This window comes from Lissotriton helveticus, chromosome 2_2, assembly GCF_964261635.1.
Source record: "Lissotriton helveticus chromosome 2_2, aLisHel1.1, whole genome shotgun sequence".
Classification (NCBI taxonomy): domain Eukaryota; kingdom Metazoa; phylum Chordata; class Amphibia; order Caudata; family Salamandridae; genus Lissotriton; species Lissotriton helveticus.
Genome location: NC_136060.1, coordinates 11,223,691 through 11,239,837, shown reverse-complemented (window position 1 = coordinate 11,239,837; position 16,147 = coordinate 11,223,691).

The window sequence follows — 16,147 nt, the reverse complement described above, 5'->3', positions numbered from 1 at the left end:
CCCTCTCCTGCCGCATAAATCTAGTGGCCCTGGTTCTAGTGACCTGAGCTAACTATAACTTACACCCCTGCAATGCACTGATTTTAACCTCACATATTACATCACTCATGACATCTCAAAAGACATCACTGATGACATCATCCACAGAACCACTCACACACCCACTCAATCAACCTCTCACATACCCATACAACCACTCATATGCCCACTCACTCACTCAGACACTGACACACCGACTGACAGTCCCACTCGGACACAGATACATACACTCATACACGTAGTGAGACACTTATAAACCCATACCCAGACCCACTGAGACACTCACACACTCATTCAGACACTCACGCACTCACTCACACAGCTTTGAAACTCACTGACATATCCACTGAAACACTGACACACCCACTCAGACACTTACACATCCATTCACACACTTAGTTGGACACTGACACACCCACTCACAGACCCACACAGACACTCACACACGCTCAGAGACCAATACAGCTACTCACACACCCACTCCCCAACCAATACACCACTCACACACTTACTGTCAAAGGTATCATGTTACAGTTAGGAAATAACATTTTTAAAAACCTTAGAAATTCACTAAAAAAACAAAGGTTATAAAGGTTCCATGGACTTTATAATTAGGGAATAACATTAACAAACCATAGTAATTCATTGAAAAAAATAATCAAAGATTACAGAGATGTTATAGTTATGAAATGGAATTTTAAAAAACATAGAAATTCACTGAAAAAAACAAAGGTTGCAGGGACGTTATAATTATGCTCAGAGTTCCTTCGTACAAAACCAGTGAAATTCAGCAGTCATAGTCAGGGCCACTGGAATTATGCAATTGTGTGGTTACATAATTTTTGCATAATTGTAGATTTGCCACATGATCCATCATCTTCCACATAATCTTCAGATTTTAACAAAAAAAATGTTTCTAGCTCATAAGGTACTAACAATACAGCAACACATGTTGCTGCACAGTGAAGACCTTTTCCATAGCTGGACTAGTCACTTTTCTGCTGCACATAGCTATATTTGAGTGTTAAATGGGTACTAATGAGGTGTAACCTATGCCCAGACAGTGTTTCCAAGTTTAAAAATGACAAATGAATGGGGTAATACTTTTTACAAAATGTGCCGCATTATCCTGCATAATTTGCCTTTTTTGCAGAATAATTTACTCAGTTCAGTTCAGTTCGTCTTTATTCGATAATTTACAATCATAAAAGACACAATACATACATAAAAGTGTCATAAAAAACAGTTAAAACGCAAAAAGCATATATTTAATACAGGATTAATACAGAATGAAACCCACAGTATCGAAAAACTAACTAAACACAAAGGTCAAAATAGATTTATCTAACATAATGATTCCTACATTCATTCTCTGATAGGGAGCCAGTTTGGATTGTGGCTCTCTAACACTAAGTTTAAATCCTCAGCAATCTCCAGTTTTTTCCTCCTCAGTGCCCAGGCCCAATTCAGAAATTTTGCTACAGCAATAACAATGTCTGCACGCGTGTCCGATATCAGGATACGCATAGCCATCATGCAGGATCTACTGCCAAGGTTGGAATACAGTGGCTTTAGCCACCCATGGTGTGGGCCTTTATAAGCCGGACACACAAAGAGTACATGAATTATTGTCTCTTCCTGAGCATGTCAAAAAGGGCAATTGGCATTCATGGGTTTTTCCCATTTAGCAACGAAAGATCTTAGAGGGAGTGAACCCACATGGATTTGATGATATAATTTCCTATCTCTATGCTTAGTAATCAAATTCCAGTATGGTTCTTCTTTCGATGCAAGCTTGTGATCGAGAAAGACACCTGTAAGCGAGGTGCTGCCCACCGTTGACAGGGTCTTTCAGGTGATCATATCCCAATACAAATTTTTTTAAATATTTTTATTGGGAAAAATATTTTCTATTGGATCATCCCACAATTGACCAAGCCCCATTTCCTTCAGGTTGTGCTTGATCTTCTGCAGCCATTTGATTTTTGGAGATAGATCGGTACTACTAATGTGCATTACTGCACTCGCATTCAATGCTAATTCGGGGGTGGTCCAAAGCCTCCTCCAATAGGCTAGGGGTCTAAAACCTGCAACCTCATCTAAGGAAATACAGCCCAAGTCTAAAAGTAAAGGCTTCATAGGTGTTGATTGTGGAAGGGCAGTCAGGGATCTCAAGAACTTATTTTGTGCTTGTACTAGGGGTAAAAGATTTTCGATCCCCCAAAGTTCAGCGCCATAAATAACGAAGGCCTTAATTTTACCATTATAGATATCTACTGCTAGCCCTATGGGGTTTATATGGGACAGTCGGTGTTCCTTTAGTAGGGCACAAGCCAGCTGATTATGCCTTACAACTATGACATCTAGATGGGAGGCCCAGTTCATCTTCCTACCCATAGTTACTCCTAAATAGGTGAATATATCGATCTGTTCCAATGATACATTATCCAATACTACCCTACTCTTGACACATTTGTGCCTGTGCAATACCATGAACTTTGTTTTATCAGAGTTTACCACGAGCTCACGGTCATTGCAAAAAACTGCAAACCTGTAAAGAGCAAGTTGCAGACCTGACTGAGTTTTGGATGAAATTAAGATGTGGTCTGCAAACATTAATAAAGGTACCTTTGATCCGGCAAGAGATGGTGCATCGGTTGGAAAACCAGAAAAATATGTAATCACCTTGTTCGTAAATAGGGAAAATAGGGTGGGGGCAAGGACGCACCCTTGCCGTACTCCCTTATTGACTGGGAAGGAATCGGTATATTCGCCCTGCTGTCCCCACCTAACTTGAGCATAATTTGCCTCATGCAATTAAACAATGAAGCCAAGAATTTCCTTAGGCATCCCTGCCTCCTTTAGCGAATCCCACAGCTTATGGTGGGGTACTAGGTCAAATGCTGATTTTAAATCAACAAATGCTGCATAGTGTTCCCCCTGCTAAAATCACAGTGCACCAATAAATTATCATAAATCTAAAAACTTGGTCAATGGTGCTGACATGGAGTCGAAAACCCGCTTGATAGGTAGTTAGAACATCCTGATCTTTAATCCATTCATTAACTCTACCTAGGACAAGTCTTGCAGCTATTTTTAGTAAAGTATCTATTAGGCTTATCGGCATATAATTGCTGGGACTGGCACGGTCTCTCTTTTTATATATGGGGATAATTTCGCCAAGTTCCCGGTACTGGAGCACCATTGGCTATAGCATTTACGATGATAAAAATATATTCGATCCATATCTTCCTATCCTTCTTATAAAGGTCTGCCGGGATGCAATCTGGGCTGGGGCCCTCCCTGCAGGGACCCTGCCAAGCACTCTATCGATATCTCCTTTACTAAATAGCAAAACTTCCTCGATAACAAACTCAGGGTACTTAATGCATATACTACGAGGGCAAGCAAACTGGCCTTGAAAATGCTGTACCCAAAGTTCAGGAGGAACGTTATTGACTGGTGAGGTTCCTGTTGTACTTTTGCCCCATTTTACCAATTGCCAAAATCCAGTCCAGTTCTTCTCATTACTGACATTAGCCAGGCTAGCCCATCTGTCCTCGTCAAAGTCTTTTCTTGCCTTGATTTGGGCTTTCTTATAATTAGCCCTTGCTATTTTCACATCTAAAGGGACACCCATCCTGATTGCATTTGAGAGATGCCGGAACGCAGCTCCACATTCCTCGTTGTACCACTTGGCCGATTTTTTTGAGGGGGCTTAAACGGCTTCCTAGCTTTTGTAAGTAGAAGCCTTAATTTGGCATAGTGGTCCTCGTGGGCCTTCATAAGGTCCTTGGGGCCATTACCGTTTGTCACCTGCAGCCCCATCAGTGCTACAGTCTCCTCCGTGGTTGCCCTAATCTGCTTTAAGAGATCCTCGTCCTCTAAAACCACTGCCCATTTTAACCAGCGGCGGTCGTGGGACATGGTGACCTCTCCTATCTTGGAGGCAATGTCAGCAATTGAGGGATCCAAACCAATCCTTTTTAGAGTCAGTAGTAAAGGATCATGGTCACTCTCCGGTCTGTGGGATACCACCATATCCACTAGTCTAGACCAGAGCTCCAGACTTATGAGCATGTAATCGATCCTACTGCCCCTGGTCCCATTGGAAAATGCAGCACCACCTTCCAAATCTGAGGGAGTTCTCCCATTGGTAGCTCTAATCCCCCGACCATTGCTGAACTGGCACCAACGAAAGGGACAGTATACCACAAGTTTGGTCCTCCTCCGTGCTGAGGCTGCCATCATCCAATCCCAGAGGCTCCAAAGTGCAGTTAAAGTCACCCACTATAACCACAATACCCGAGTCAGACAATCCATCCAAAAACATGTCTAGGAGGGCCATAGTTGGTGAAGCTTTCCCACCCGGTATCCCTCTTGAATAGACATTGATTAATATTAAATCCAACTTGCCCTCAGAGCAAATTTTGATAGGAAGGATGTCCGGGCTATCTATGGGTAGTTCCTTATTTTGATAGGAAGACTGTTGCTTTACCTATGTTGTCAAGCCCCCACTAGGTCTCCCCTTCCTGTTTGCCATTGCTGCTTTAGCGTATGTCAGGTATCCAGGATGACACATTGTATCTAGTGACCAGGTCTCCTGGAAGGTAATAAAATCCAAACCCCTCTACAAAGCAAGACCAATCAGAGGCCATCGTCTTATTGAGTAAACACGCTATATTCCAGTATTCCAGGACATCACAGAAATTGCCAGAAAAAGGGGAATCCCAGAATCTGCCTGGACTGGTCGCCCAGTCACAGGCTGAGTCCGTCCGCCACCATAGAGTAGGAGGGAACCTCCGCATGGCCTGCGGAGTTCCCTCCTGTGCAATTAGGATGTGACCGCGACCCTGGCGGTCACATCCTCTATTTTTACCATTGCGGCGGGTGCGGCTTTAAGCTGCATCCGCCGCAATGGTAAAAATGCATACATTGCATTTGTATGCAGAAAGCAGCAGGCACCGTGCGGTGCCTGCCGATTTCTGCATACAAATGCAGGGGGGTACCATAGGTACCCCCCATGTGCACCCCCCACCCCCCCTTCACCCAGGGGGCCCGCAACGGGCCCCCGCAGTGAAGTTACACATGCTTTTCCACGGCGGAAAACCCGCAGTGGAAAAGCATTTTTCACAGGCCATCCTAATATGGCTGACGGTGTCTGAGAGACACCGTCACCATATTAGAGCTTTTCCGCCGCGGTTGTAAGCCAACCGCGGCGGAAAAGCGGCGGACGGAAACCAGGACCCACCAGCCATCCTAATGTGGCGGTGGGTCTTTGGTGGGTCCGCAGAGGATTTTCCGCATCCTCCAGGCCGGCGGTGGCTTCCGCCGGCCCGGAGGATGCGGAAAATCCTCCATCGTAATAGGCCCCTCACTGACACCCACTCACAGACCCACACAGACACTCACACACCCACTCACAAACCCACAAAGAAACTCACACAGCCAGTCACACACCCACACAGACACATTCACACACACTCAGAGACCCATATAGCCACGCACACACCCACTCACCGACCAATACACCACTCACACACTTACTGTCAAAGGTTACAGGTTACAGTTACGAAATAAATTTTTTAAAAACCTTAGAAATTCACACAAAAAAACAAAGGCTATAAAGGTTCCAAGGACTTTAAAGTTAGGATATAACATAAAACAACATAGAAATTCATTGAAAAAAATCAAAGATTACAGAGATGTTATAATTACAAAATGGAATTTAAAAAAATGGAGAAATTCGCTGAAAAAAAAACAAAGGTTACAGAGATGTTATAGTTAGAAAATAGAATTTAATAAAACGTTGAAATTCACTGAAAAAACACAAATGTTACTGGGACGTTATAATTATGCTCAGAGTTCATTCGTACATAACCAGTGAAATTCAGCAGTTTTAGTCAGGGCCACTGGAATTATGCAATTGTGCGGCTGCAACGATTTTCGCATAATTATAGATTTGCCACATGAGCGATCATCTTCCATATTATCTTCAGATTTCAACAAAAAAAAAGTTTCTAGCTCAAAAGTTACTAAAAATGCAGCAACACGTGTTGCTACATAGTGGAAGACCTTTTCCATAGCTGGACTAGTCACCTTTCCTCTGCCTATTGCTATATTTGAATGTTAAATGGGTACCAATGAGATGTAACCTATGTCCAGACAGTGTTTCCAAGTTTTAAAATGACAAATTAATGGGGTAATACTTTTTTACAAAATGTGCCGCATTATCCTGCATAATTTCCTTTTTTTGCAGAATAATTTACTCAACCCTACTGCAATATTTGGCTCTCTCCTGCCGCATAATTCTAGTGGCCCTGGTTATAGTGACCTAAGCTAATTATAACTTACACCCCTGCAATGCACTGATTTTGATCTCACATACTACATCACTCATGACATCTCAAAAGACATCACTGATTATATCATCCACAGAACCATTCACACACCCACTCAATCAACCACTCACATACCCATACAATCACTCACGTGCCCACTCACTCACTCACATATACAACCACTCCCACACCCATAGATGTACTGAGTCAGCAATACAGACTCTCAACAGAGTCACTTGCCCACCCACACTACCACTTACATATGCATTCAAACATCCATGCAAGCACTCACACATCTATTTACTCACCCAATAAGCCTCTCAGACAGACATTCGGTCTCCAATACACCCACTCACATACCCACTCACTCACCCATCCAGCCATCCACAAAGAAACTCACTCACCCATTCAGCCACTCACACACCCACTCACTCACCCATACAGTCACTCCCCCACACACCTCCTCACTCACCAATACAGCCACTCAATCACACATACAGCTACTCAAACACTCACTTATTCACCCAAACAGCTACTTACACACCCACGTAGTCACCCATACAGCGACTCACATAGCCAGCCATCCATACAGTCATTCACATAGTTACTCACTAACCCATACAGCTACTCACATGCTGACTCAAACTCATACAGAATCTTACACATCCACCTATTCACCGATACAGCTTCTCACACAGCCACTTATTCACCCATACAGTCACTCACACAGCCACTCACAAACCCAGTTACTCACACATCAACTTACACACAGTAACACAGTTCCTCACATAATATATGTTAAAAATGGAATCATTCATTAGCAGTTGGCAACTTATACTAATTTTACTTTTGTGGTACCTTAGTATATAAGTTTAACACTCAGAAACATTCACAAAACACTCACAAGCACCGGATGATGTTATCAGTGATGTCATTTGAGATGTCACCAGTGATGTCACAAGTGATGCCACTGACCATGTCATGAGTGATGTAGTATGTCAGGTCATAAGCAGTGCATTGCAGGGGGAAATAGGTTATAATTAGCTCAGGTGACTATAACTGCTAAATTTCACTGCTTTTGTACGAGTGAAATCTGAGCCTAACTATAACCTCCATGTAACCTTTGTTTTTTCAGCCAATATGTATATAAAAATATCTCTTTTTAAAACTATTACACTTTAACCTATTCTTTTTTCGGGGGAACCCCCACCACAAGATTGTAATTTACTCCTAACCTGTTTTTACCACTCCCAACCTCTATAACCTAAATTTACCTTTAACACCTCTAAACCCTAAAATGACTATTCCCTCCCTTTACCACTACCCAACCTTCAACTCAAACTTTACCCTACCACCCTATTAACACTACCCACACATAGGCCCTTTACCACACTATGCGCACTTAACCCCTAAAATTATGTGTTACAGTTTATGTGGTAAAGGCAGTGTTGTAAAGGCTGTTTCCCTGCTAAGACAATGTTTGTGTATCCTCTTTCTTGTTGCTTAAGGACCTTGCCTTTCTCCTACTAGACTTCTATGTTATGGGTTTTCTGTGTGTACAGTAACTGCTCAAAACATAATTTTAGTGTTAGATGTGGAACAGCATTAAGATTACCATAGTACACCCCCCCCCCCATACACACACTCACTTGTCCCTCAGAACCCAAGTTTGGTAAGGTTAAATACTTTTACCATCTTGAACATAGCTGAAATGGTTAGCGATGGCCTGGGAATTTTCACCTCATTGGTTAGGTTGTGTTCATGAGCCGTTCCCAGCTACTAGATCATGCCATACCTGCATATATATATATCAAGGCATATGACCCTTTCTGCTGCTTTGGTCTTTCTCAAGCATGCTGTCTGATGGTAAATTAATCCACATTAGTCTAAATGTTTGTAGATTCCAACCCAAAGCATAGTATTTGTGAAGTAGATACCTGCTTCTCAGTGTCCTAACGTGACAATATCACTTTCATCAGTGATGAAGACAATGGTTGTTTTCTCAGGTATCATCTTAGTATAGATGGTGTACACCTATTAGCGACAGTGTGGGATGTTGCAGGTTGTCCTTGCGTCCCTACCATCTTTATACATCTGGTTATCTACATGCGTTCAGATATTCTGCATTCCACTGTGTATCTACTCCAATCTGTTCTCAGCATGAGATGTCATTACTTATTTGGGGCTTGCAGCTGCTCTTATGAAAAATTGGTGTTTCTCAATCTCTCAAAGAAGAGATAACTAGTTCATGAGCTGAACCTCGCTGGGATGTTCTCTAGATTGTATAGGTTACAATGGGGACTGTTACCAATACTAGTTTGACTTTGTTGCTTTTGCTGTTGGATCGTGCTTCTTGTCTCTTGAGGAATGATGGCTGATTTTGTATGCATTCAATTTTACAATTGGCGTTGTTCCTCAATAAATGTGTGTTGCCACAATTGATAACTAACTTCTGGTTGTATTGACTGGATTGGTCTCTGTCAGCAGACATTATATTGCATCTCTAGAAGTGATGCTCAATCGGTGGTAACATTTGTACTTTAAAGGAATGATTTTCAGTCAGCATCTCCTGTTCTGCTTCTCCAGTAACCTGACTTTCATTCACATTGCTGCATGCGGTTGTATGGAGATACCATCGGAGGTAAGACATTGGTGGTAATATATATTTGCATCCTCTTCACCATTACCATATTGGTAGTACAGGAATACCTCAGGAAATGTGAAGCCTTTCAGACTCAATGAAAAGTATTTCTTCCCTAAGACATGGATGCAGTCTGTACTATATAGTATAGATAATCATGTAAAGGGTCTAAACAGAAAACCGAAAACGAAATGTAAAAATCTTTTTGACTCTTTGCTTCAAATGTTTATAGACATGGAAATCAGTCATTTATGTTTATGTTTTCCTTGAAGCTGATTATTATTTATTGAGGGATAGTTTGTTTGGATGCTTTATTTTTGTAGGATACCAGGAACATAGTTTATACAGATTTTAAACAAATTAAAGCAAATTGACTTTTACTTGTTGACTATATTTCCCTGAATTTCATGTTTCTGTCTCTGCGTGAACCTAGGGTAAAATACATATTACAATGCAGGCAGCGGCACAATACGAAAAGACAGCTCAATTGAGTTCCGTGCCACCGCCTCGGTAAGGAGCGGGATGAGGAGCGGCTGCAAATGAACAAGACGTTTCACACTGAGATTCACTACTGCTCTGGATTTTGATGAAGTGTGAACAAATTCCAACCAGACTTTGCCTGATACCGGTAAGTGAATGATTGTGGTCATGGGTTTCGGGCACTATTGATCAAGCACTGAACTTAAGTAGTTGGTAAAAAAAAAAGATCTGTCTATCCGTGAAGTATAAGGACACCAAGCTTCACAATACGAAGTATGGTGTTAAATTTAAGTGCGATGAAAAGGTTGGGGTTTCTGAGAGGGCGTGAACTAATAAAGAACCCTATACACGAGGAGTGAACTCGGTAACTGATGGCACAACCTAATTATCTTGGGTTAGAATCTTGTGCTTCACATATTCATAAATAGATCCATCATTCACAAAGTGAATAACTGAAATCAACAAACAGCAAGATATTAAATCAATTATAAAGCACCCTTACAGTGGACCATTAGCAATAATACATTTGGCAAGGGGCATGAAAAAACCAAATGCATTCAGCATTCAAGGGCAGAGAAAGAGAGAGAGCAAGGGTTGCTCATTTGCCAAGGGCCAGATTCAAAGGGAGAAAATAGTTGCAGCCTTACGTGCATTCTTTTTCAAAAGGTCCAAAAACATAAATCTATTTCCTATTACACTACATCCTGCAGATAACGTTCAGCCACTTATTGACAGGCCACTTATATTTACCAGTGGCATAACGAAACCTGAGTCCCCCCCTGCAAAGATATTGGAGTGGGCCCCTTGCTCTGGAACCAGACAGGAGCTCTCAGTCCTTACGCCAGCCATCTATGCACAGGACCAGAGGGGCCCCCTGGAGCTTGGGGCCCCAACACTACGGGGGGACTGTGAGGGCTATTGTTACACTGCTAGGGCAGCAATTGTTCATGTTCTAAAACCCAACACCTGGGTTAGACTTCTCGTACCTGCCCATAATGCAGGACACTTGCTATCCATCTTCCATCATCTCATATTGTTATATAGAGGTTGTGTTGGGCAGAACTGTCATCTGGCTGATTCACCCACTGGAGCCTATCTATGTCATCAGGCAGGGGTCTATCAGAGGTCACTGTTTTCAGTGGGAAGCAGTTGTTGTTGGGCAGCTACAGGAAACTCCATGGTATTTCTGGGTACCTACAATAAAAACGATTTACTGGTGAGAAATGAGTGAGGAGAGCTTTAATTCACATTGTCTCATGTTTGCCCTGGCCCTTTCTTCAGGGTGCAATTGACTTTACTTACCTGGGCTTTCCTTTGCTGAACTCGTTGTCTTTTACGACTCTGTACACTTTTTCCCTGCTAAACAGTGCTTGAGCTCTCCCTTGAAAACATGGTAAAATTGTCTTAAACCTGATTGGTACATGTAATTTACTTGTAGGTCCCTAGCATATATGGCACTACACATACCCAGGCCCTGTAAATTAAATGATACTAATGGGCGACAGCACTCATTGTGCCACCCACTGAAGTAGCCTTTTAAAACAAGTCTCAGGCCTGCCACTGCAGCCTGTAATTCAGTTTTAAATTGCCATTTCGACCTGGTAAAATAAACATTTTACCAGGCCTAAACCTTCCTTTTTAATACTTATAAGTCACCAGTAAGGTAGGCCCTAGAGTCTCAGAGGGCAGTGTGTGTGGTATTTAAAAAGCATGACATGTGTATTTAAGTTTTATATGTCCTGGAAGTGAAAAACACCCCAAGTCAGTTTTCATCGTTGTAAGGCTATCTTTCAGACTAATACTGGGTTACCTTATTGAATGTAATAATTGCTAACTTCAGATTGGGAGCAGATGGTGTAAGCAGCATACTCTTACTTCATTACAATGAATAAGTGTTCACTTCAGATTGGGAGTTGTTGGACCTGGCCCTTTTTGCATGGTTATCCCATTACTTTTTGCTTTTCTCCTGTATTTTTTCTGACCTGTTTTTGTCGGTTTTATGTCTCTGGGCACTTTACCACTGCTGATCAGTGCTCAAGTGCTTGTGCTTTCTCCTGTAAACTTGGTAACATTGGTCAACACCTGTATGGCATATTTAATTTACCTTGTACAGTGGTATCCCATATACCCAGGGCCTTTAAATTAAATGCTACTAGTGGGCCTGCAGCGCTGCTTGCACCACCCACAGAAGTATCCTTTCAAACCTGTCACAGGCATCTGCCGCTACAGGGCCTGCATGTGCAGTTTACCGTCACAGTGACGTTGCATTTAAACTGTTTGCCAAGTCTGCAACTCTCCTTTTACCACATATAGATCAACCCTAAGTTGGGCCCTAGCTAGCCCAATGGGCAGGGTGCTGTATAGGTAAAAGTTAGAGCACGTGCCTGTGTTGTGTGGCATGTCCTGGTAGTTACAAACAGCCAATTTGGTTTCTCACTGCTGTGAAGCTACTCCACTCATATGAAAGGGGTAGCATGGCATGCTTGGTATGTTTGGAACAGTGGTAATAAATCCTGCTTATTGGTGAAAGCAGATTTGTTATTACTATTTTAGGAAAGCCGCTTTTAGAAATGGGCATTTCTGTGTGCTTATGACTCTTTGTGCCCTCCTGGTTATGTATTCAGCATCTGGTTTCGACTGACAGGAGCTGGGGATGGGCCTTCACTCTTGAAAGTTACAAAGGGGGGTTGAGGTGTGCCCTGCCTTGCCTGGGTGACTCAAAGCCAGGCTGAATAGACCTGGCCTGCATTTAGAGTGATTGGAGGAGTTTTGCTCGCACCAGAATAGAACTGTGCCTGCCATTCACAATGTTGTCTCCTCCCTCCTGTAGTGTGTTTGGAGCCTGGGATCGGGTTTGAATGGGGGTGTTGTGCACTTCTGAGGTTTATTTGAAGTACCCCATAACAAAGACTTTGTGAGTATAAGTACAGGGGCTGTGACCCCATGTTGTTAGACACTGCATGGGACTTGTGACCAGACACTGATGGATCTACATGCAGCACATTCACTGAGGACTGCTGGACTTCCAGTAGTAACCCTCTTGGAAGTTGATTACCCTGTAGAGCTGATCTGCTGCCTGTTGGGTTGAAATAAGGACTGCCACTTTGCTCCACTGCACTCTGCTGGTAGGCTCCGAATGCTCTCCAAGGAGTGCTAGTTATGCCCCTTGTCCTTGCCAGCATAGCGCAGGGTGAGTGTGGTATTTCTCATCTTGAGGAGAAGGAAGCTGCCTGGTGGGACAGAAAGCGCATGTGAGTGCTTCATTGGGCAACCTCGTTTGCAAGAATAAGCATGTGTGGTGCACTGTACAATGGGTTCTGGGACATGGGAGGGAAGAGCTTAAGAGTGGAAGTGTCCCCCCTCCTCCTTAATATCCAGCTCGTCCGCTTTCACTTTTTCTTTTAAAAGTGCCCAGCACCTTACGTGTTTGGAAGTTCCTGGTGCCGGGTGTGCTGAAGGTTCGTGGTGTTCATCTTCTGCAAGGGATTGCCTTGGCCGCCCCAACAGCAGCATCAGACCGACTCCCGCTGCCACTCCTAAGTGCAGCAAACAAGGCTCTGCCAGCCGGGCCATGAGCATCATGGGTGGGTAGGAACCTTGGCGAACAAAGCGTGGCAGCCTGCCAGCTGTGTGAGGACCACGAGTCTCAAGACATTGGCTGGTGACCTACACTGCAGCAAGGTTTCTAGCTGCACCCGGAAGAGAAAGCCAGAACATCGTCCTGGGTTGAACTAGCTGCACCTGGCTGGGGTGCAGCTGCTCACCTAAGAAAAAGTGGCTGCCCGCATCTCCGACCTCAGCAATGTGGGAGGGTGCCCTGGGAGCCAACTGTTGGTCCCACCGTTGACCATAGGGGGGACCCTGGGAGTCCATTTAGTTTTACTTCCTTTGCCCGATAGTTGGGGTTTGCCCTTCTGCCCACTGAGAAGATCTGGGATGGAAGGATCCCTTGGGTGTTTTTCTGTGCACCTGTTCACTGTGGCAATGCAGGACGGGGTAAACCCTCGATGGAGGTCCCATTCCTGCAGCTCCACCGCATTGACCCAAGCTTGTGCTAGGTGCGCAGACATCCTTGTGCCCTTCAGGTGGACCAGCAAGTACTGTGCAGCCCATATGAGAAGCACAGAAGCACTGTGGCTGCATAGTAAAGTACAAAGTGGTGATTTGGGCACGTTCCCGCTTCCCAGCCGATCGTTCCTCCCCCCTCCCCTACTTAATGGCAGCCGCTGTGTGGTCGTGCTCCGCTGGTGCGCCTAAGACAAGCCTGTCTGCGCCCGTCCATGACCCATCCGCGACCAGCGCTATGAACCCTTGATCTTGAGCTACCCACTGCTACAGCATAGCCACCCTCCACGCACTCAATCCCACAAAACTGGTAGACTGCCAACAGGCCTCGCCAAATACGGCCCATGGCCAGTTCTCCTGCCTTCACTGCTGCCAAACCTTAACCACCACCCTGCCTCCAACACAGCTGAGTCCAGCACCGGCGACACCCTAAGATGCATCCTCCTCAACGTGGGCTCCTTGCACAAACACGCAATGGAAATCTGGAACCTACTCAACTCTCTCTTGCCCAACATCGTCTTCTTCACGGAGACCTGGAGCAACGCCTCCTTTGCCCCTGACATCAATACCGCCATCCCGAACGGTAACAAGATCCAGAGGAAGGACCGCCCCAACCACTCAGGACGGAGCCTCGCCATCGCCCACAGGAGCACCCTCTACCTCACCACCTCCAGAGGAACCTTCCCCTCTGCCAAACACCTGCACTTCCAGTTCCAGACCAGCCGCAACTTCACACTCTGAGGAACCCTCATCTAGAGACCCCCTGGCCCTTGGACATCCTTTGCCACCACCATCACCGACTTCATCACACCCCATGCCATTGCCTCAATGAACTGCATACTCATTGGTGACCTGAACTTCCACCTTGACAACCCCAGGGAACCCAACTCCACCATTCTTCATGACAACCTCGCCAACATCAGACTTAAACAACTCATCACCACACTGACCCACAGAGCAGGACACACCCTTGACCCCATCTTTGCAGCAGGAAAAAGCGTTCACTTCAGCCACGCAACGCAACCGCCATGGACCAATCATCACGGAGTACACTTTGTCGTTGACAAATGCAAGGCACCCAAACCAGCACCACGTCCACCATGAAGCAACTGGAGCAAGTTACTGATGAGCAACTCAACTCCACCCTCCCCCAACACAACCACACCTGGGAACCTAACGCCAACTTCACAGCCAGAGAACTCCACATTTGGATCTCCAAATGCGCAGACGAGCTCATCCCTCTATGCAACCCCGACAAACAGCGTCCCAGGAAGGCCGCCTGGTTCACCACCGATCTCCAAGAAGCAAGACGCACCTGCAGACGCCTGGAGAAGAACTGGAGAAACACCAAGACACCTGATATCTACACCACCTACATGGACGCCATGACAGACTACCACAACCAAATCAGAACCTCCAAGAGGAACTTCATACACAACAAAATCCTCACCAACTCCACCAACTCCAAGCAACTCTTCAGTGTCATTCAGGAATTCACCAATCCACGCAGCGAAGCCACAGACATCACCCCATCCCAAGACCTCTGTGATAAGCTTGGAACCTACTTCCACCTCAAGATCAAAAAACTCTACGACAATTTTGCCAACCATCCACCAGACGCCACAGCCGGCCCCCATCCCACAGACACACCAGTCAGCCCACCTTCTCCTTACCTGGACATTGACACCGTGGCCCAATCCACTACACTCTCTCCAAATCTATGACTCAGCCAGCAGGAGCCTCAGCCAAGTGTGATTTTACAAGGCTGGGTACAGCAGTCGCTACCAAGTCCGCTGGTGGTCCTCCCAATGCAGTTGATGCAGGCATGAAGTTGCAGCGCTCACGCCACACATGTACGGTGTAGCACAGGGGCCTCACCCTCCACAGCTTACGGCCAGCCCAACATCACCCGGCCTGTGATGCAGGGAGACGGCACACACCATTGGTAATCCCCCGTGCACCCCGGTGTGGAGGTGGATCGTAGTATGTGATGTGGACCTCACTATGTTGGTGCGCAGGAGCGTCTCTACCATTAACAGCTCCAAGGGTCGCAATGTGGTCTTCTCACACAGGTCAACAATGTGTCTCCATCCGACCTGCCAGACTTCACCACCAGGTATGGGCGATCGTCGCACCTTAATGTCTACCCCCATGGCTCATCGACTCCACAGCTCCTCCACATCACTCTCATGGCTTTAGATGCTTGTCCAGCAAGACATCCTGGCTCCGGACGCTTGTAGAGCAAGGTATCCAGGCTCCAGACGCAGGTCCAGCGATGCATCCAGGCTCCAGATGTAGGTCCATCAAGGCATCCAGGCTCCAGGCGCAGGTCCAGTGAGGCATCCAGGCTATAGGTGCAGGTCCAGCGAGGCATCCAGGCTCCAGGCACAGGTCCAGCAAGGCATTTAGGCTCCAGACGGAGGTCCAGTAAGGCATCCACGCTCCAGATGCAGGTCCACCGAGGCATCCAGGCTCCAGACGCACGTACAGCAAGGCATCCAAGCTCAAGGCACAGGTCCAGTGAGGCATCCAGGCTCCAGTCGCAGGTCAAGCAAGGCATCCAGACGCAGGTCCAGCAAGG